The following is a 20,814-nucleotide window of genomic DNA, read 5'->3' as shown; positions in this document are numbered from 1 at the left end:
CCAGGCACCGTGCTAGGCTCCTGCCCACTACTTTTTCAGGATGCGGATGAAAGGGGAAGCCTCTGTAGAAAATCATCCTCGAAGTTATCAAAAACGTGCTGGTGTGTGCACATTCATCAGCTCAGGCTTAAGTATAGAGAACGTCTGTAGAGAGTTATGCAAACCCCACCTGAGATTTCAAACAACAATACAATGATGTTTTTGGCATGCTTGCTTCAAAATCTACATTTAATGTAGATTCGAGCCTTTCCCTCTGTCTCAAGAGGCCTCGATCTGAGATAACAAACCCGAAGAGCACCACAAGCATTACATAATACTGAAGTCTGGAAGGTGTTTTTGAGGGATGATGAGGTACATGTCGTTAGCTGCCATTATACTATCTGCTGGGCACATTTAAAGAGAGGAGCAGAAGCGGGCCTCTAATCAATTATGCTGCACACTGGTCACAGAAACTCTGCTGTATTTTCCTTTAACTCAACTGTTCGTGTTTAGATCTACAGTCAGAATAGGGCCTTCAGCAAAACTCCAAGAGCTGCTCATGTGTCCACACACACACACACACACACACACACACACAAGCACAGCAGCAGGGTAGAGCTACTGGGGCAGGCATAACCAAGCCCAGCATCTAGAAAAGCCTCACTGCTGAACAACTAATCCTGGGAAATCCTGCACCATAAAACCATACACCACAATAGGTTAAGCCCGGGGGGGGGGGGGGGGGGGGGCGGGGTGGAAAGCCTGGCAAATTCGCAGAAGTCAAAAAGGTTCCTGAGTCTCAAGGGTTAACTCACTCGCCTTTTACAAAAAAAAAAAAAAAAAGGCACATATAATTTCCTTTTATCATAAAACAATGCATTTATTATTTTCTGTATATCTGTTAAAGGGCATGGCTTTCTGAGTGGAAAACAAAACAGAACTTGGTCACATGTTTATTTGCTTCAGCTACTCCCTTCCCCTTCTGATAAATAATCAAACATGCCATCCAGAAAAAACAAAACCAGCGAGCTGGGAAATTTGATGGTCATCAAATAGACTGAGATACCAAGAAAAGCAGCCCACTGTTCCCACACTGAGTTTTCGGCCCCCACACCTACACTAACATCTGAGTAAATACCTTCAGTCACTCTTTCCATTCTCCCTGCAATTACTCCTACTGTTAAACAAATTGTCCTTAAGGCAGTCGCAAACATAATTTTTTTCCCTGCAAAGTAGAACAACTTCTGAACATTAAAAAAGCTAGCATAGCAATAGCAACACACGCGTGCACTTATTTATTTTATTTGTTTAACTATTTCTTCCATCAGAGGTCCGGACAACTGCAGAGCTTATTTCTTTCTCTATTCTAACAGATGCTGTTTTAGACAGTAAAATTTAAGGATATTTAGTCTGGGGACTAACAAACAAGGTTCAGAGTAATAACAATTCTCTTAAGATCAAAAGAGCTAATTTTCCATTTCCTGTCTATTCCCTGACCAGTACATAGTTAAAAAAAAAAAAAAATTAGCACCTGGCTTACCAATTACAGTGAAGTTGGGGGTCAGGGTTGGGGGGAGGGGTGCAGTGGGAGGTGGGGGGGCACAAAGGGGCGACGACATCAGACAGGAAAAGGTGGAACCCTTGAAAAAAAATGTCAAACCATGTGTTAAGAAACTCACTTCACCAGAAAGGACTGAGAGAGCAATCCCATCCGCTCTTCGACACAGAGGGAAGCAGCAGCCCAGGTCCAAGGGCTTTCCCAGCCATACTAATTACCCACAATGAGAATTTTGAAAAGAGCTTTCCAACATCAAAGTTAACAACCATCGCGGAAAGTGAGGCGGGCTTTCTCTTTTCCTTTCGCAGCCCACTCCGTTTAAACAATAGTAATATGAATGAGATAATGACCGTGCTTGTTTCAGCAGTCTGACTTTTATTGGCATGAAATTGGTACAAATATTATCAAGACCGATTCATAAGTGATGACGGTGTCATGATGCAAACATCAGAGGACAATTCCACAGAGGCAGAATTACAAAAGGCACCGTCCCTGCACCCTCTCACCACTGGTGATAACAGGAAGAAAAAGAAGGCAACACAAAACAAAGTCCCAAATAAGCAGAGAGGGTTCTAAACTACATTCAAGCTTATAAAACTGTCCTGAGGACCCTCGGCTGCCTACTTCGCGGCTCATATCCCAAGATCCGTCTGAAAGCAAGAGTGAATTAACAAGGAGTTAGAACCAACCGGTCTTCTCAAATCTCTAAAAAGAAAACCGCCTTTGATGGGGGGGGGGGGGCGGTGGAGAGAAAGCAGTAAACAAGTTGGATCATCTTATTTTGCCCTTCAGAGATCATCTGCGCAGGAGCGGATCCCTAGTTTAAAAGTTTAACCCCGCAAAAATGTTCCTTTTTTTTTTTTTCTCTGGACACTTACAGAGAAAATGAAGAGTTTGACGGAGTGAGCTCGCACTGTCTGCCTTTGGATTTCCGTCTTCTTGCTGTAGATGGGTTCTGGCTGTTTCTGTGAAGCGGGGGTTGCCGAGTGGTAAAAAAGATGTTTGAATAAACAGGAAGTGCTGTGCGGCTGAAGCACACTCGAGGAGAAAACACACTGGAACATTGCCCTTTGTAGGCAACCTCAGGGACGCTTGCCTCCACAGTAGCTGGCTGGGGCTCTCACTAAATGACAAAGAAACCACAAGAATTCCTCAAGTAATTCTTCACTTTCAAAGTTGAAAGATCAGTTGGAGCTTGCAGGTAATTTTCAAAGTTGCATTTAGCACTTAAAGAAATCTATTAATGCTACCCGTATCTAAATCACTCCAGGTCTGCAAGCAGCGACACAGCATCAGAAGTGTGTCCTGGCCAGACCGAGCCCTCGCCAAATGGCTCATTCTCGCAGACAAATACACACCGACAGGGTTTCGGGAAACCTGCTCTTGAGATATTTTTGTGGTGACATTTACATAGGCAGGATGCTTTTCAAAAAAAAAAAAAAAACAGGGAAGAAAGAAAGAAAATCCAGATTCTGCAGACTTTGGAGGAATTTGTCACATGTATTTTTAAAGAACATATCGTCCCGCATTCCTGGGATATGCCCTCGATCTTGCTTTTGCTGCTTTTCCTTTCCATTTTCCTTCTCTGCAATCAACCAAACTACCTGTTTATCTCCAGATGCCTAGCTTGTCTACTCGAACACTCCTTAACCCGCCCCAAACTAATTATCAAAGTCCTGTCTTCCGTCACCCGGGTAACTTGACAGACACTGTAAAGAAAAGTAAACTGCTAAAGGCAGAACAAGTCAGCTTGAAAAATAAGATGAGGAGCTGAACAGCCATATTCAATAAAAAAAGAAACAGGGGGAAGGGGAGGAGGAAGAAAAGGATTCCTTCTGAAAATGTATTGCTGTTATGGCAATGTTCTTCTGCTACGGAAGCAACTGATTTGTTATTTAGCATGGAATGCTGGACTGTCTGTCATCCAGGTGCTAATACTCGGCTAAAATAACTCATTGGGAACTGTCAGTGGGATGTTTACATAGGCCCCAATCTTTTCTTCATGGAAGGAAATTTTTTACTGGAATTCATCTTCTTTTGATCTCACATTCAAAGCAACGGCAGCTTGATAGACATTCAAGTCTGAAAGCAAATCCAGACGCTGAAGATAAACCGCCAGAATATGACAGGCAGAAGCATCTAAAGCTTATAAAAATGAAGAGAACAGCATGTCGCCTGAGTATTACAATAGCAGAAATCAAGAGACATATTAGGTGGAACTGATCAGCCACAAAAACAGTTCAAAAGGCAGATCACAGAAATAGAGGACTAGGCTAGGAGGAAAAAAAAATGGGAAAGATCTGGTTTACTGCCTCACCTCCCTTCTGAGCCCCACAGCGCTTCCATGCCTGCCCCCCCACTTTTAGGAGGGGTGGAGTAACCAGTTCAGATGTTGCTGTCTAACTCAGCTGGTCCAGTTACAAACGCTGCAAATGGTTTTCTAGCAATCTATTTCAGAAAGGCAGGGGGGGAAAGGCAGACCCTTACCTTGCTCAGGGTCCAGCAGGCTGCATTTTACTAGCATCCCCTGCATCTGCTCTGCAATGCAGTTTCAAAAGACACATAGCCTGGCCGCCATGCAAGTGGGCGGTCAGGAAGAGCGGCTCTCCACAGAAGGGCTCTAAGTAGTTCGAGATGGGGCTGGAGAGCTCTAAGGACTCTAGTTCCCTGACATGGCTAGTTACCGAATGAGCACGAACGCTCCAGCCTCAGTCACAAAAATAGACAGATGCATTCCGTCCTACAGACAGAGAAGGGCTCAACACCTAGTAGCTTTGAAGCCCACTAAGCACAGTTCCATAAAGGAATTACTGCAAGATCTTTCCTGGAGGCACACAATTGTTTTCTTTTAAAAATAAGCCTCTTATTCGAATCAAAGTCAGTGCATATAAAGAAAAGGTAACTCTCCCGCCAAGTCTGTCCCCAGAGCTGTTTGTTAACAAACACCGTGTGAATGGGCAGCACCAGGTTAAAGGGAAATAGAATTCCACCTTCAGATTTAGCCTGCGATTCCTTCAGATTCTGCACAACCTTCTGGGACTACAGAGCCAGATCTTCTGCAGCACCCTAGGATTTTCTTTAAATGTCCCTCCCCGCCTTTCGCATAATAAATCAACTGTACAATGTAGATTTTAAAAATGTACTAACCTATTTAAAACGATGTAATCAGTTTAAGGGTTCGCCTCATGCAAACAAGATGCCTGTATAACTTAGTTACAAATGTAAAAAACACGAACAAGCAAACAAAACAAAACAAAAGCCCTCCTGGATCCTAAGACTGTTCTTAAAAGTTACCTTCTCTCATGCCTACAGAGTTGGTTTGCTAAATAAAGTTGATTATTGGTCTTTAAACTGCCCTAGGCCCATGTCTTAAAGTCGCTACTGTTCCTCTCTAACCTTAAAAAAAAAAAAAAAAAAAAAGGGTACCTAATACTTACTCCCAAAAATCTCCTAAGTATCCCATGTTGCTGTAGATATGACCTTTACCCAAAACGGGGAGGTCTACCATGAAAAAAAGAGAATGCTAATTCCATTCCCTTATACATTCTAAGACTTTCTTCCTCTGCAAACAACGCTGTCACTACAGCGGTGGGGCAAGGAGCTACCCTCCACTTCTTAGGGACGCTGAAGGTCTTTTTTTAAAAATATGCCATGTATAAAGACCTTCATCAGTATAGTTAAGTGACTGTTGGGGCTTTTTTTTGATATAAACAACTTTTGATATGTCATTTAAAAACCTCATAATAATATCATTAAAGAGCTCCCATTTTTAAAAGCGAAATTGTCTGCTCAGGGCCATGGAATAGTAGCCATGCTCCAGGACACTTCCTCTCTCCCTTTCAGACTTCTGGACTTGAATGTCACCATAGACCTTGAATCCTTGAATGTGAAATGGCTTCACGCTAATTGCTCTAATTGCTTGAAGATGTGCAGGCAGGTGAAACCTGATCCCCGTGGCCATTGTAGAGACCAAGAACAACACTGGAATGTTTACACAGTGGTTTGATTTTAATAGACAGAAGGGCTGAGTTTAAGACAGCAAAAACACAGCTAATAGGTGACCCCTTAATGTAGTCCTCCTTAAAAAAAAAAAAAAAAAAAAAAAGACACACAACAAAATACAATTTCATGTTCTAAAAGGCAGTGTCCTAAATGCCAAGGTTATTTGCTTGACTCTTGCAGTGAGTCCATGTTACGTTGCACCTGACATTTACACCCGAAACTCTACCCCGAATACATTTTTTTTTTTACCTTAAAACAAAAAAGCACTTTATATGTCAGTCACCTTACAAACAGATTATGACTGTATGGTATTTCCAAGTAAGTGCACTCATTTAAATTTTAAATTGGCTATTTTTCACTACTGCGATACTCCCTGTCCCTTAAAGGGGAAGCCTTGTATCTCCTCGTTTATTCTTTTGCTGTACGGAACTCCTGACCCTTGTAGATTCCATGACTGCAGTTAAAGTTGAACCCACACCCCTTCAATGTTGGTGCTTAAGACAAATGTGCATCCTTTCGGGGGCCTTTTTCCTTTGTTACTGCGTGGGACTGTGGTCTGCTTCTCATCTAGGGGCTAAGGCAGCCATGGGAGTGGCTGACATAGTTATTCAATGACAGTGGCCATTCTCCCTGGATATTTTAATGAATTGAGATGGATACAGAGGTTTGACAATGGCTCCCCAGAGTCCCCTCTTAACAGGAAATATACTGCAGCAAGACCAAGAAAAAAAATACAACAGCACCTACAAGGTGTCATTAACAAAAGGAAACCAACAAGGGTTAGGGGCAGGCTTAGACAGGTGTTGAGATGCACACATACACACACACACACATACATATATATACATATACACACACGTTTTTATGTAATATATGTATGTGTGCACATATATGCTCACACACATATACATGCATATATAAGTATCAAGAATCTGAACATATAGAGTTATTTCCTATGGAGTCAAGTGAACGCTGCTAAGGAGAAAACAGGAATTAAACATTTACTACAGAAAAAAAAACAATGAAATTATTTTACAGTTAGGCTAGGCAATTAAAAGTAATAGATGCACCTTGCACATGAGAACAGAGGAGCGGGCAACACCACAGACGGCTGGGAGCACTGTCGAATGGCGGCGGCTCAGCTAAGTTCTGCTGTGGATTAACTTCTGAGGGTAAAACACAAAGTGCAGAAGGAAAAGGGCAAAAAAAAAAAAGTCTCTTTAAAGCTATGAAACGCTTTTAGTTATATAAGGTAAGTAATAAATATAGGAACTTGCAGTGCCTGGACTATTTGTCCCCAAACACAGAAGGACAAAACAATCTAACAAAAATAACTGCACAGCACACCCTTTCCAATCACAGCCACCTCGCAGGCTTTTATGGACACTTGTACCTTGTCCTAAAATTTATAATCCCCTATTAAGAAATAATGCCTCTTGCTCTGAGAAGGGGGCGGGGGGAGTGAGTGTCCATTTATCCACATAAAGATTAAGTATAAACTAGTCCAAGCCAGGGAGAGGAACACCAAGGGAAAAGTAAACAGGCCCCCACCCCCACCCCCAAAATAGTTCCCCTTTGAAAGCTCTATGCAGCGAGTGCCTGGTACCAAGGGCTGCCCTATTCCTCGGAGGGGTCAGCAAAGCTATGCTAGACTGACAGGTTCAGTTTACGGCAGGCCAGAACTTTGTTTGGATATACTGGCCTTGCTCACCGCCAGCTTAACAACAGATGGCTAGAAAACTTTCATTATGCTGCACAGGACTGAACTGCAAACAATCCAGAAAACTGTGAAAAGTTTAACTCCCTCTAAACCGATGTGCCAAACCAGGGTCTGCCCAGAGCCAGTGAGCCAGGGTGGCCCAGGGGACCGTGGACGTGATGGGTAAAACAAACGCACACTTGCTAAAGGCCCAAGTCAACTCAATGTGCCAGTCCGGATCCCAGAAGAGCAGAGACCCTCCTTGGTCTTGATTTTAACTGTTCGAAGCCCATCCCTTATATGGAGTTGTACTGACTGGGCCTTCTTTTTGATTTTCCCAAAATACACTGTCAGACTTCCCCTCCCTTTAGAGAAAGAAAATCTCCCTCCAGACACTTCTCAAGCTCCCTTCCTGTCTTCCCTCCCTCTGGAAATTGGGAGGACAGGACCCAGCAGTCTCACTCTAACACCTAGATTTAAATATGATTTATCCAAATCTGTATATAATTTAAATATTCATTAAATCGATTCAATCACATGAACCCTAATATCTCCTAATGCTCCGAGACAGGTTATAAATGCACCTTCAAAGGTTTAATTCAATTGGCAATCTGAGAGGTCTTATCACTAGGAATGTGTTATTTTCATATTATTCAAGAAATGAACAAATGTGCTTTCCACAAATGTATTTTAGAAGCTACCCTTTCCTGTTATTGAAAGAAAATTGTGTTTATTACTCCTTTAGCATAGTGTAAACTCATAAACGTCAACAGAGAGTACAAGGAAAGCTGTCAACTAAATATTGTTTCCTTCATGAGCTGTTCTTCCAAGTCAATTACGCCTTTCAACTTCTGGGGCATTGTATGATAAACTGGCAGTAAAAATCATTCACATTAATATACCATGGTGCCTTGCCTGCAAAAGGTAATTAAAGAAGTAAATGACTCATAAGAATAGACATATTAGCTGCAAAATGAAAGGCAACTGAGCTGCCACATAAAAATATGTACCATTAAGATACTGCATTTTCATATTCCTGTAATCAGCTTCAGTAGACTAATGCTTATTTAATCCAGTTCTGTGCTAAGTCCATCAACAACTGTTTTTTGCTGTTTTCTCCTTGACTGAACATTATGAGAGCAGGTTTGGAATAAATACTGCAATGAGATTTTTGCATATCAATTGAAGAACAGGTTTTTACATTTTAAAATCTATTTTTTTTTCTTTCTCTGAGAAATACAACATGAAAAAATTACTGGTGGGGGAAAGAAAAAAATTATTTATATATATATATATATATATATATATATAGTTAGCTAGATACATCTCTTTAAACAGCAGAACATTTTAGGGAAAAATATTTGTTTCCACGTTCACCTGTTCTGACCCATACCACCGATGATCAGCACAGGGGAAAGGGAGCCATGCCTCCCCTTCCCAGATCCCTGCTACCTTTATAAGGCGCTCCCTTTTGTTAATAACATCTTCCATTAGCATTAGTGGGATAAGGCAATTTATCCTGTGGCAGGGACGGAAGGAGAAAGCAAGAAGGAGGAAGGAGTTGACAGGTGGGGCAGGAGAGGACCACAGCCTTGCCTAGTGGCTCCTGATTTCTCTGCCTTCCAGAGAGTGGATCTGACAGAACAGAACCTTCCCAAAGAAGAGCAAACTGACCCTCAAATTAACTGCTCTACTTTCCATTCTCTGGCTTTCAAACTGACATTTTGCTCTATCCCTCCCAACCTTTATTTCGGCATTCCCCTCGCAAGTCCAGACAAGCCACAAGAAGACACCTCCCGTGTGGTCGGAGACGCTCCGCTTAAATTGCTCGCTTCCCTGCCTCTGGAACCTCCACCTTGACCGGAGGAGAGGAGTCCACGATTTGCCTGAGTGAGACGTTCTGGGAACATTTAGATGCAGGAAGTTTCCGGGAGGCTGGAGAAATGCCCGTTCTTGTTGTGGAAATTAGGGCTCTTTGTTGATGACTGATGTGGGTCTAAGGCTTTGCCAATTCAGTTTGGGAGTTTCAGCTTTCAAACTCTCCCGATTCCTCTCCGATGGTCCGCGTTTCCAGCCAGCAGTGAAAATCGGCCTATAAAACCTATCTGTCTTCTATCATGTCTGCCAGCAATCTACTCACTTTCAATAACATCTAAATGCATCTAGATGGGGTCCACTCACTTATCAAAAAAGCCCAAGAGATTCCTGACCTGTTTTTGTCTTCAGATGATCGGCTTTCGACAGAGGCAAAGGTCTACATTTCTACACAAGTTGTCGCCATCTCCCCTTCCCTCCTTCTGTGAAAACAGAAATCTCTTTGGCTTTAAAACTGATGAGCAGACAGCCGGGCCTCAAGGACAGCCCAGGGTGTGGGGACAGCCCTACAAGGACCCTTTGCTGTTTATTTACCTTTTCACAGTACTGAGAACTGCCGAGAGCCTCCAAATTTAGGCTGGGTCTCTCCTCTCCATGTATTGTTGCCTCAGTGTTCGAGCAGACACCACTTGGAACCACAATTAATGAGCTCTAGTCCTTTTTCTAATTAAGGAACAAAGGTTCCTGTGTGCACAGTATGGTGACGCTGTCTGCGGAACACACGTGGAAGGCGAAGTGAATGCTTCTAATTGCTTCAAAATGGGATTTTTAATATTTAGGAACATAATGGGATCGGGAAATAAGAGCATTTCCAACATCCTTTACAAATAAGGCTTTACAAAATATTGTTAGCTGTTAATAATACATCATTATCAAAAATGGAAAGTTATGAATACCAGGCACATAACCTTTGTATTCACGTGAATTAACCTATATGTATGAATACAATGATACGTGAATTAGTTTTTAAAAATACATTAAAAAAAGAAAAAGCCCTCCTTAAAAAAAAAAAAAAGAAAGAAAGAAAGAAAGAAAAATGTGAGAAGGCAGCTCCTGTGAGCCTGATACTCCTCAGACCTTAGCAGATTAGGATTCAAACGTGTAATTAAGAAAGATAACCCTAGTTTTCATAGTAATTAGGGGCTGTGGGAAATAGGATCCTATCTCTCAAAAGTGTTACAAATATACCACACTTCTAAATAACCTGCAATGCTTGGAAAGTAGACTCACTACCAAGGGCAAAGCTGCTGTGCCGTGAGCGAACGGAGTAAATGACAGACTGGCGTTCAAGTCCATTAGCTGCTATGTGATAGGAGCACATTCACTAGCATGCGACCTGTGAAAAATCTTAGATCTCTTTAAATCTTTGAATTGGATTACTGCATTAATTCTTAAGAACTGCAATCCTTCAACCAAGTCAAATTACCCTCATTAACAGTGGAAAAACTGCCTCTGCAATAAGTTAAAAAAAAAAGATATTTATTACCTATAATCACTTTCACGTACTTCACCTAGAAATATGATGAACGGTGCCAACAACTTTGGCAACGGCAGCATCTTGATTTTTGCAGACTGATCTGAGTTAAAATAAAACCGAAAACATGTGCACAGTGTCGAGAATTTTTTTTTCGCATCTACAGGACATGTCCTTCCCTTATCCCCAGCCTCTGATAGGAAGCAAATAGCCCCATTTTACAGGAGAAGACACGTGGGACGTAGGCAGAGACACTGCGCCCACTGTCCAAACTCTCCCAGCTGATCAGGGACAGGGTCTCCTGGCCATGTGTTCTGGACCTACACTGCAGGAATTAATTCAGAAATACAGTCTTCTAATGCTCGGGTCATGCAATGCACTGACTTCTCCAAATCACACTCAGGGAAGGAAAGGCAGGCAAAACAGATGCAAAGATCGGAACGCAGCTCCGAGGGTAGAGACGATCCCCGTAATAAATACAACAGAAGCCGCCTCAATTCCTCCCTCACCACATTCACTGTGACTAGTTAACCTGCCTTGAGAATGCGGCGACTATGTCCTTTTCCAGGGACAGAGGTAAAAGATATGTAAATTGGTCTTCGCTGGCCTTGTTACCCTCTAAAATGGTCTCATCGGAAATGTGATAACAGCTTGACCGATCGTGAGCAACTTATGGCACTTTATGGTAAATGAGCTCCTCGAAGCCCACTGACTGTTGTTCTTGGCTCCAGGGATGGGACTGGACTTCTCAGCACAAACCAGTGCAGGACAGTCCTCACCACTGAGAAGGCAAGCAACTGGGGAAGGGGGGGGGGTGGTGTCTGTGTTTATGGAAAGGAATGATTTTTATACTGGGTATCAATGAATGCGACAAGGTGAACAGGCAGAAGTTGCTTTCTAGAATGTGAGAGCAACCAACACTTCTCAACAGCTATAATAAAATGCTAACTGGAGTTCAAAATGAAAACCCAGAGACACCACAAGGCTCTGAAGTACCTTCTGAATCATCAGGAAAGAAAAAGAAAAAGGGAAAAAAAAAGATAAAACCGTGCTCTGGATAGTTGTAATGTGAAATGCATTTAGCAATCTACTGATTTGAAACTAGGTAGTCTTTATTTAGTGCAATGATGATAAAAATCAATTAAGTAGAATATTACTGGTGGTGATCCTATAATCTACCGTAACCTTCTTTTTGTATAACTTCCAAAAACCAATCGTTGTTCGGATGAGCATTTTGATTCCACATCAGATCTGCAGGGCTGCGGTAGAGTCCAACAATAAGGGAAAGAGCACTGGTCCGTCTCAGTCTGTAGCAGGGACGGGCATTCACTGCCCTTCTACACTTCCAATGACCTTGCAAGCTGGGAGTGACCATACCCATTCCACAGAGGAAGAAGACAAGGTCAGAGAGGTTTACTGATCTGCCCAAGGAGAAACACTTTCTAAAGTGGGCGTCCGACAGCTTGGAGGTGAAGGTGAAGCCGAGGAGAACTCAGAGAGAGGAGGCGTTCAGAGGAGGGCTGGGAACAAAGAGGCTCCTATCTTGGGGCAATGAAAAATTTGCAGGAAGCCATGATCCACACATCAGACGGTCATGACCTAGAGACTCGTCACTCACCTCCTGCCCAGTGGCACTGTGTATTTCAAAGAAGCATATGGGAATTGGTCTTCTTTGGCTCTACCATTTGGCTCTCTTCCTTTCAAGAGCTTTGTGATCTGCAGTCAGGTGCTTTTCAAACAATAAATGCTGTACCAGTGACCTCATGATTAACCTGGTTCATGACTCTAGCAATCTTTCTATATGAATGTTAAAGTTACCTTTGCACAAGTACCAGACCATACCTTCTACTGACACATCAAATAAACACAACTTTTGATGCATAAGGACCATCTCAGCCCTAGGCCTACGAAGGTGCCCCTTCCTAAGGCTTATAGTCGCATAGGAATTAGAGATAAGGTGCCGACAACCCACAGATCCAGAAATAGAAAGCCACTACTGAGGAATCTTTAATGAAAGAACTTCATGTCCTTGTCTTTTCTAGTCTACTCTAGATAAGGCCATTGAGATTGTCCATGAAGAGATGATATTTAAGATGAGACACCCAAGCTGAGAAGGAATCAACCAGCCAAGCAAGAGAGCGAGGAAGTTCAAGGAGATGGACCACGGGGGCTGAAAAATTACAGGTGGAAACAAGATGCTAAAACATGAACTCAAAAGTAGCTGCTTTTATACAACTGTGCTGTTCCAATAACAATGGTCTCTTCAGGCCTTTTGAAAAAGATTCTTTTTCTTTCTCAATCCTTTTAAGGCAGAAGATGTATACAGATTGCAAATATGCTTTCGATCCAATGGCCTGGAATATAAAATGCATTGTGGTGGCAAAAAACTCTAAATGCATAAAGGAGTTTATGTGGTTTCGACAGAAAAATAAGTATCTTTGATGCGGCCCCGTCTCTGTCTTTACCTTCTTCAATGTTGCAGTGCACCAGAGGTGGGCAGAATGCTAACACGATCTCCTACATTACTACCCTTTGTCCCAGATAGTTGACCCATCAGTGGTCAAGACATTGATTTGCGGGGTTTTGCAGCTGTAATTAAGGTTCCAAATCAGCTGATCTTAGGATAGGGAGATAATCTAAACAGGCCTTAAAAAAAAATCACAGGGGGTTTATATTTGGAAGTTTATACTAGCATTTAGCAGTCAGAGAGAAAGTCAGCCTTTCCAAGCATGAGAAATTTCTGATGTACCACTGCTAGCATCAGGGAGAGAAGGCAAGAAATATGGGTAGCCTCGAGAAGCCCAGAGTGGCCACTGGTTGACAGCCAGCAAGGAAATGGGGACCTCAGTCCTACAACCACAATGAACCACATTCTACCAACAATCCAAATGAGCCTGCAGGCTGACTATTCCCCAAGCCTCTCCAGACAAGAATTCTGTCCAGGTAACACCTACCCTCGGACCCTTCTGGAACTCTGAGCAGAGAAGCCAGCAGCTCTGTGGCTGGACTTGGGACCCACAGGACTGGGAGCTGAGAAAGGGGCACTCTAAGCTGCTAAGTTTATGGCCATTTGTTCTGCAAAAACAGAAGACTAATACATGTGGGAAAGAGATGGAATCCCATCGCCTGTGTCTAAAGCTTATGGAAGAAGCTCCTGGAAGGGAGGAGCACCGGAGGGGAAGGCAGCGGAAGGATGGAGAAGCGTGCCTTCTGGCCTCATGGGGACCGACATGGTGAACTCGTACAGGGCCACTGGGCCATCCCTGGTCTCACTTTCCTCACCTGTAAAAAGGAGTTGAAAGCCCTGGGCCGTCCTGAGGGTGGGGGGCAGCTCGGGAGAACACACGGGCACAAACACTCTGGAAGTCCTAGGACACCATCTGAGGTTGGTTTGTACTGCTTCTTTGCTGGGCCATGCGGATTCCTCCTTCTCAGCTTCCCTTTTCCCAGTCACTCCCTTCATCTGTGAGCACGCTGATCAAGACACAAATGCGGGGTCATCCTGGGCTAGCAAAGCGAAGGTGGACCCTGACCACCCTCGAGCTTCACGGCCCTCCAGGGCGAGAGGCGCAGAGAGGTCAGTGTGTGTGCCCGGTGAGGAGAACCATGGCTCCCGATCCATGGCCATTTGGAAGGTGGAGACAGACGGCCTGGGTTCAAATCCTAACTCCACTCCTGACCTTGATCTAAGCACGCTGCTGTTTTCTTAGCTGTGAAGTGGAAGTAACGGCAGCACCATCTCTTAGTGACTTTGTGGGAAGCAAATTATACACAGAGAGTGCTGCTAAAATAAATAAATAAATAAATAAATAAATAAATAAATAAATAAATAAATAAATAAATAAATAAAAATTATTTATTTGAGAGAGAGACAGAGAATGAGCTGGAAGGGCCCAGAGAAATCTCACACTGATGCTGCGTGGAGTACGGACCCCACGCAGGGCTCGATCTCATGACCCTGAGAGGTCACGACCTGCACCAGGACCAAGAGTCAGATGCTTAACCAACTGTGCCACCCAGGCACCCCCGCAGAGAGTGCTTTTAAGACAGAGTCCGGCCTTCAGTAAGCCCCGTATAAGAGCTATTATTACTATATTACTATTGCTATTGCTATGGATTCCAGAATAGAAGCTGATTTTTTTTTTTTCCAGAAAGTCTGTTTTCTCCCCCAAGGGAATTTGGAAGAATTTGGAAGACGGGGCTCCGTAAATATGTAAAAACGTATCCATAATAAGGACTTTACCACTAATGACTTTTCATGGTACACTATAAAACCCATCTAATCTCACAAGAAAAAGCAAGAAAACCCCTCCACAGTCATGATTTTGCCGCATAGTTTTATGTTTGCTCAAAGGAAAAAAGACTATAAAGGACTTTAAAGTTGTGATTTATTGCTTTTTAACAAGCAGGTTTGGGGAAGCCAGAAAAGAGGATCCCCCCGCTGAAAGGGCAAGGGGAGGTAAGGAATTTCAGCGAGGGGGTCAGAGACAGGAGCAACCAGGAAAAGAAGGCAACGGTACAACAAAACAAAGGCTGACTCCAAGCCCAGCGCGCACACTTCCTTCTTCCCCTCGCTGGTCCACTTACTGAACTCCTCATGGCCTTTCTCACAGGGCTGGGAAGTGAGTGGTGAAGTCAGCTCTCCCTGACCTTACGACAACGGAGGGTGCCAGGCCAATCAGGAAGCAGACATCCAGGGTAGTGCCAAGAGCACCAGGGAGGGGCTACCGATGTCCATGGCTGGGGTGCAGAGACAGCTGACCCAGGGCAGGTGCCAGTGTCCCAACACCTGAGAAGCGAAGGATGCCTATCAGTTGGGGGGTGGTGCACAGAAAAGTGTGGGAGGGGGTGCGGAGTGGGTTCTGGGCAGAGAAATGAGCATGCCTACAGGTAGAAACACAAATGATGTGACCTCACAGCAGGGGCCAAAATGCCAAAAAGTTGCTGGGCGAACCACAAGGGAGAGGCTGTGATTAGTAGATCTTGTGCAGAAATTGGACTTAGGTTAATTATGATCATTTTTTAAATCTACCGCACAGTAAAATCGACTTTTCGGATATGGAGGACATGCAGTACTGTGAATTTTAACACACCTATAAATTCACATAACCACCACCACGATCAGGGTAGGGAGCAGCTCCATGACCCCCAAACTCCCCTGCACTTTCCCTTCCTAGTCCGACCTTCTTCCTCCATCCCTAACTCCTGGCAAACAGGGATCTATTTGTCACTGCCGTTCTAGGTTTTCGAGAATGCCATACAAATGAAGTCATCTAGTATGTAACCTTTGAGACTGGCTTCTTTTATGCAAAAGAATATCTCAGAGATTATTCCAAGCCGCTGGGTACATCCGTAGTTCCCCGCTTGCTGTTACAGATTCTTAAGTCTACGGCGCGGAGGTATCCTACTGCCAGTCAGCCGCTGGAAAACACTAAGGAAAACCTCAGCGAGGGGCTCCTGCAGATAAAGCTTCTACGAACATTCACGATGAGGTTCTTCAATAAATATATGTCTTCTTTTCCCTAGGATGAATGCCCAGGAGTGTGAGTGCTGGGTCACACAGAAACTGTGCATATTGTATGTGCATGTGTGCGTGTGTGCGTGCGTGTGTGTGTATTTTTTAAAGAGCCGACCCAGCTGTTTTTCAGATGGCTAGCCCATCTTGCGTTCCATCGGCAAAGCATGCAAGTTTGTTCCACATCCTTGTCAGCTCTTGGTATTATCGGCATTTTTCTATCTTAGCCACTGTAACAGGTGGTGAGATTTACATCTCACTACATTCTAAGGATGCTGAACAATGTTTCATGCCTTCCTGTGTACCTTCTTTGGTGAAATTTCTGTTTGCCCTTTGTGCATTTAAAAAAATTTTTTTCTTATTGTAGAGTTCTGAGAATTCTTTGCGTATTCTACGTACACATCCTCAGTTGGAGGTAAGTTGTTTTTTTTTTTTTAAAGATTTTATTTATTTATTTGCCAGACAGAGATCACAAGTAGAGAGGCAGGCACAGAGAGAGGGGGGAAGCAGGCTCCCTGCTGAGCAGAGAGCCCGATGTGGGACTGGATCCCAGGACCCTGGGATCATGACCTGAGCTGAAGGCAGAGGCTTTAACCTGCTGAGCCACCCAGGCGCCCTGGAGGTAAGATTTTAATGCATTTTCTCCTAGCTGGTACTTTGTCTTCAATCAGGGATTATATGTGCAATTTAGAAAGTTCCCTTACACTATGTCTGGGAGGAAACACAGGATGGCTTTTCGGGTGGGGACAATTTACTAAGAAATGAAGAACTAGAGGCCGTGGATGGGCCCGATGTCTGGAGCACACAGGACGAGAACAAGGTGCTCTCGTGGCACAGGCAGGAACTTGTGTGAAGCAGTCCATTTGGGGCGATGCTTTTAATACGGTGACTAATGATGCCACGTAAAGGTGATGTCTTCCCGTCCTCTGTTTTTAGTGCCGCTGAACCATCCCAGGTAATAAATCAAAGAAGCCAGGGTGGCTATTTGTATGGCGAGATAAGGGAAATTAATTTCAATGCCCAAACATGGACCTCCTTATATTAAAAAATGACTTGGCAATACTAGTCCTTTTCATGAGAATATCTTGGACAACCAACACTTGGAAAACACACACGTGGGGTGGACTCACCCTCTGTATTTTCAAGAGAAATACTGTTGTCTCCTGAGATTGGAGAGTCAAGGGGAAGAATCATTTATAAAATAAAGTGCAAAAAAAATAAAGCACGGATGGAACAAAAAAAAGAAAATATTCATGGACTTTCGAGAAAGGGAGGCTTATAAGAATAACCTGCATGTAGTCATATTCTTTTAGTCCTTAAAAAATACCTTTACCGTGCTTTGCAAACTACTCTAATTGTCTCATTTTCACTGAGAACTCAGACGCTTTTGAGTTTAAAATGCATAAAAATATAAATACTAGCAGTGTGATCAAGAGCATACGTAACAATAGTGAGATTTCTAGGTGGAAAGATGGCTTGAACAGAGTTAACACCTTGGCTGGAATACTAAGGGGAAGACAAAGTGCAAGAAAAGCCCAAAGACTTCTCTGAGCTCCCCAGGGGCCGTGCCACCCACCGCCCCCACCTCACAGTGCCGTGTGGGAACAATGTGAAGCCATCCATCACCAGTGAGCACGGCTCTACTTGCTGGTGCCAAGCAAGCAAGGCTGCCACCTGTCCAGCTTTCCTTTGAACGGTCCCCACACAAAGTCCCTCTCTGCTCTAGGTTCAAACTAGCATTTAATCTGGAAGCCTGAATTCTCCAGCATTTCAGCAGCAGCAAACGGGCTCTACTTCTAATTTGGAGAAGTCTCTTTCCAAGCTCTAACTTGGAAACTTGAGCCTTGGATCGGCTAACCAAATTCTGGGTCGACTCCAAGCAGGCATGGTTTTTCCTCTCTCTTCGCTTCCCTTCTCGCCCCCAGAAATCTCTTCTCTCAGATCAGCTGGAGGGATCTCTTGGAAGTGCACATCAGGTCGCTGGCTTCTCCTGGCACTTCACAGGAACGTTTTCTAGTCTTCTTCACCTCCGTATACCATAGAGGCTAAATAAATGTGTTGGTTAAACACAGGAATGAATAAATGTTTGTGCCAAAGTAGGAAGGTTCCTTTAAGATCCCAGCCTTATCTGCATTTATTTAAAAAAGTATATTTTAAAAAGGAAAAACCAAAATGTTGTCATCTCAGAGGTAGAAATGCATTATCTGAGTATAAAAGCAAAAAGCTCAGGAACTATAAAGAAATAATTGATAAATAAAATGATATTAAAATTGAAGATGGCTGAAAGAGTAAAGCAAAACCAAAATTTCACTGAAATACTAGGTAAATATTTGCGAATCATCAACCTAAGAAAAATGTCTAATTTTTATAGTGCATAAGAAGCTCTTATAAATCAATAAGGGAATAAGTAAATCTAATAGAAAACTAGGGAAATAATGCAAAAGAAAATACAGATGTGTCTTAAATACTTTTTTAAAAAGATTCATTTATTTATGAGAGAGAAAGTATGCGCACGTGCACACGCACACACACACGTGCAGGAGGTAGGGGCAGAGGGGGAGGGAGGGAGAGACTTCCAAGCTGACTCCCCACCAAGCAGAAAGCAGAGCCCAACTCCGGGCCCAGCCCCATGACCCTGAGACCATGACGCGAGCTGAAACCAAGAGTCAGCCACCCAACTGACTGAGCCACCCAGGCGCCCCTCTTAAATACTTTTTTTTTAAAGGTCGTTAACCTCGCTCTTAGGGAATCTGCTATGGCCAGTGTAACAGGAAGATGGGGGTGTGTAAACAGCCATCACTGAAAGGAGAAGGGGGTTATGTCCACAGTACGGGGAACAGAGATAAGCCCCTGAGAGAGTTCAAAAGGGAGACAAGATCATTTCCAGTTCAGGCTGTCAGAGATTTCCCAGAGGAAATGATATTTAAACCACACCTTGAAAGGGGAGAGACAATTTGGATGTGCCTCCGACAAATCTGCTTACAGAGTTTGTCAGTAAGAGTTCACCAAAATTTCCTGGGCCAGGCTCCTTGTCAAGCTCTGAAGACACCCGTGGTGGAGAACATTAACGGCCTCGGCCTCTACCTCCCAGAATCCAGAGTTTAATAGGAAGGAGAACTGAAATATGTTTAAAAGGCAAAGCAATAATGAACCCCCAATTCAGGAGGACTGCCCACCTGTGCAGGCTATGGGAGGGAGTACAGATTGTAACTCATGGGCCAGTTCTTGGAGTGATTGGGTCTGAGGGTGTTCGTGAATGCTTATAACGTTTTGTTTTATAACTTACTAAGTATGCTGTGTACCGTACTTAACGGTTCCTAAGGTACACTGTTGTTTTTATTTTAACATCTCCAATGCTGGGATGCCTCGTAAAAGAGATGAGAGAAGAAAGCATTATGGATTCGTGGACGTGGCTGCATTTTCACTTTACTCTTGGTATATAAAATAAAGGTCTAAGAGATGCAATGAAATACAATATATTCTTTTTTATGTATTAGGCATTATATTTTTAAAAGATAATAAAAGTGTTTTTAAAAACTACATTACATCTTGTATCGGCTGGACAGGCTGAGTATCATTTTGTCTGCTTTTAAAATAGAGACATGAGGGCTGCCTGGGGGCGCTTAGTCAGTTAAGTGTCTGACTCTTGTTTTCGATTCAGGTCATGACTTTGGGGTCATGGAATCGAGCCCCACGTCCGGCTCTGAGTGGAGTCAGCCTGTCCTTCTCCTTCTGATCACCGCCCCCCTCAAATAAATACATGCATGCATAAATAAATAAATAAATAAAATCTTTAAAAATAAAGTGAAATAAAAAAGACGTGGAAGGGGCACCTGGTTGGCTCAGTCAGTAGACTGTGTGACTCTTGATCTCAGGGTTGTGAATCTGAGCCCCACATTGGGCATAGAGTTTACTTGAAAAGAATAATAATGCAAATAAAGACATCTAAGTTCATACTCTGAGGTACAGGTGATAAATTCACAGATAAAACAGGCCTCCATCGAATAATTTCATGATATAAAACTATTAAAACTATTACTGAGACTCTAAGTCTGTTTTTATCCAAATATATTTTTTTTATCCAAATATATTATCAGTTCCCTGTTCCGGGTCCCCCTCCCCGACCCTTTCTTTTGAGGGGGAAGAAGGGAATGTGATAGGACTGGAAATCACCTAACTACAAAAGCAATCATTAATATCTACTAAATGATTACCAAGATCCACAACACTGGAAGTTATTTAGTCCCTAAGTAATGCAGCTATCCCAATCATCTTGAACACATGATTGAACTTTTAAAAAGAATTTGGTTCCAGATAGTCGGAGGTGTCATCTTTTCATAAAAACTTTAGCTTGGTGGCCTAATAGCAGGGAACAGTTTTGCCAAAGCCATGGCAAGTGCTTGGATGTGGACTCTCTGATTTCTCAGACCATTCTTTCCTCCTCCCTGGCCGCCCCAACCCAGATTTCCAAAGGAAAGCTACAGATGGGTTCTGCTGTGTGTTTGCGTGTGTGTGTGTGTGTGTGTGTGTGTGTGTGTGTGTCTGTGCGTGTGTAAGCAGGGTGAAATCAATAAGTACCAGGGAGGCCACTATTTGGATGGAGGAGGACAGCCTGGCCGGGGCAATGCACACATCTCTACTTTCTTTTAAAGAGCAATTATGATTTAATATGGTAAAGTTATATCATTAAACCTACTCAACTGGAATAAATT

General features: G+C 43.2%; 1 protein-coding gene across 5 annotated transcripts in view; it reads right to left on the bottom strand.

Moving 5' to 3' along the window:
• FOXP1 (forkhead box P1) overlaps positions 1-20,814 on the bottom strand; it is a 578,496-nt gene that overhangs the window by 165,951 nt on the left and 391,731 nt on the right. Inside the window, exon 1 of one of the 5 annotated variants that reach the window (XM_080822732.1) lies at positions 2,416-2,498. The exons of the other annotated variants lie outside the window; for them this stretch is intronic. The gene's annotated coding sequence lies outside the window, so the exon portion shown is untranslated. Of the gene's footprint in view, positions 1-2,415; positions 2,499-20,814 lie in introns of those variants that run through there. 5 annotated transcript variants of the gene reach the window in all.

Source organism: Martes martes (genome assembly GCF_963455335.1).
Source record: "Martes martes genome assembly, chromosome: 1".
NCBI lineage: Eukaryota > Metazoa > Chordata > Mammalia > Carnivora > Mustelidae > Martes > Martes martes.
Note: the sequence above shows the minus strand (reverse complement) of the source record. Positions and strands in the feature narration are given on the sequence as shown.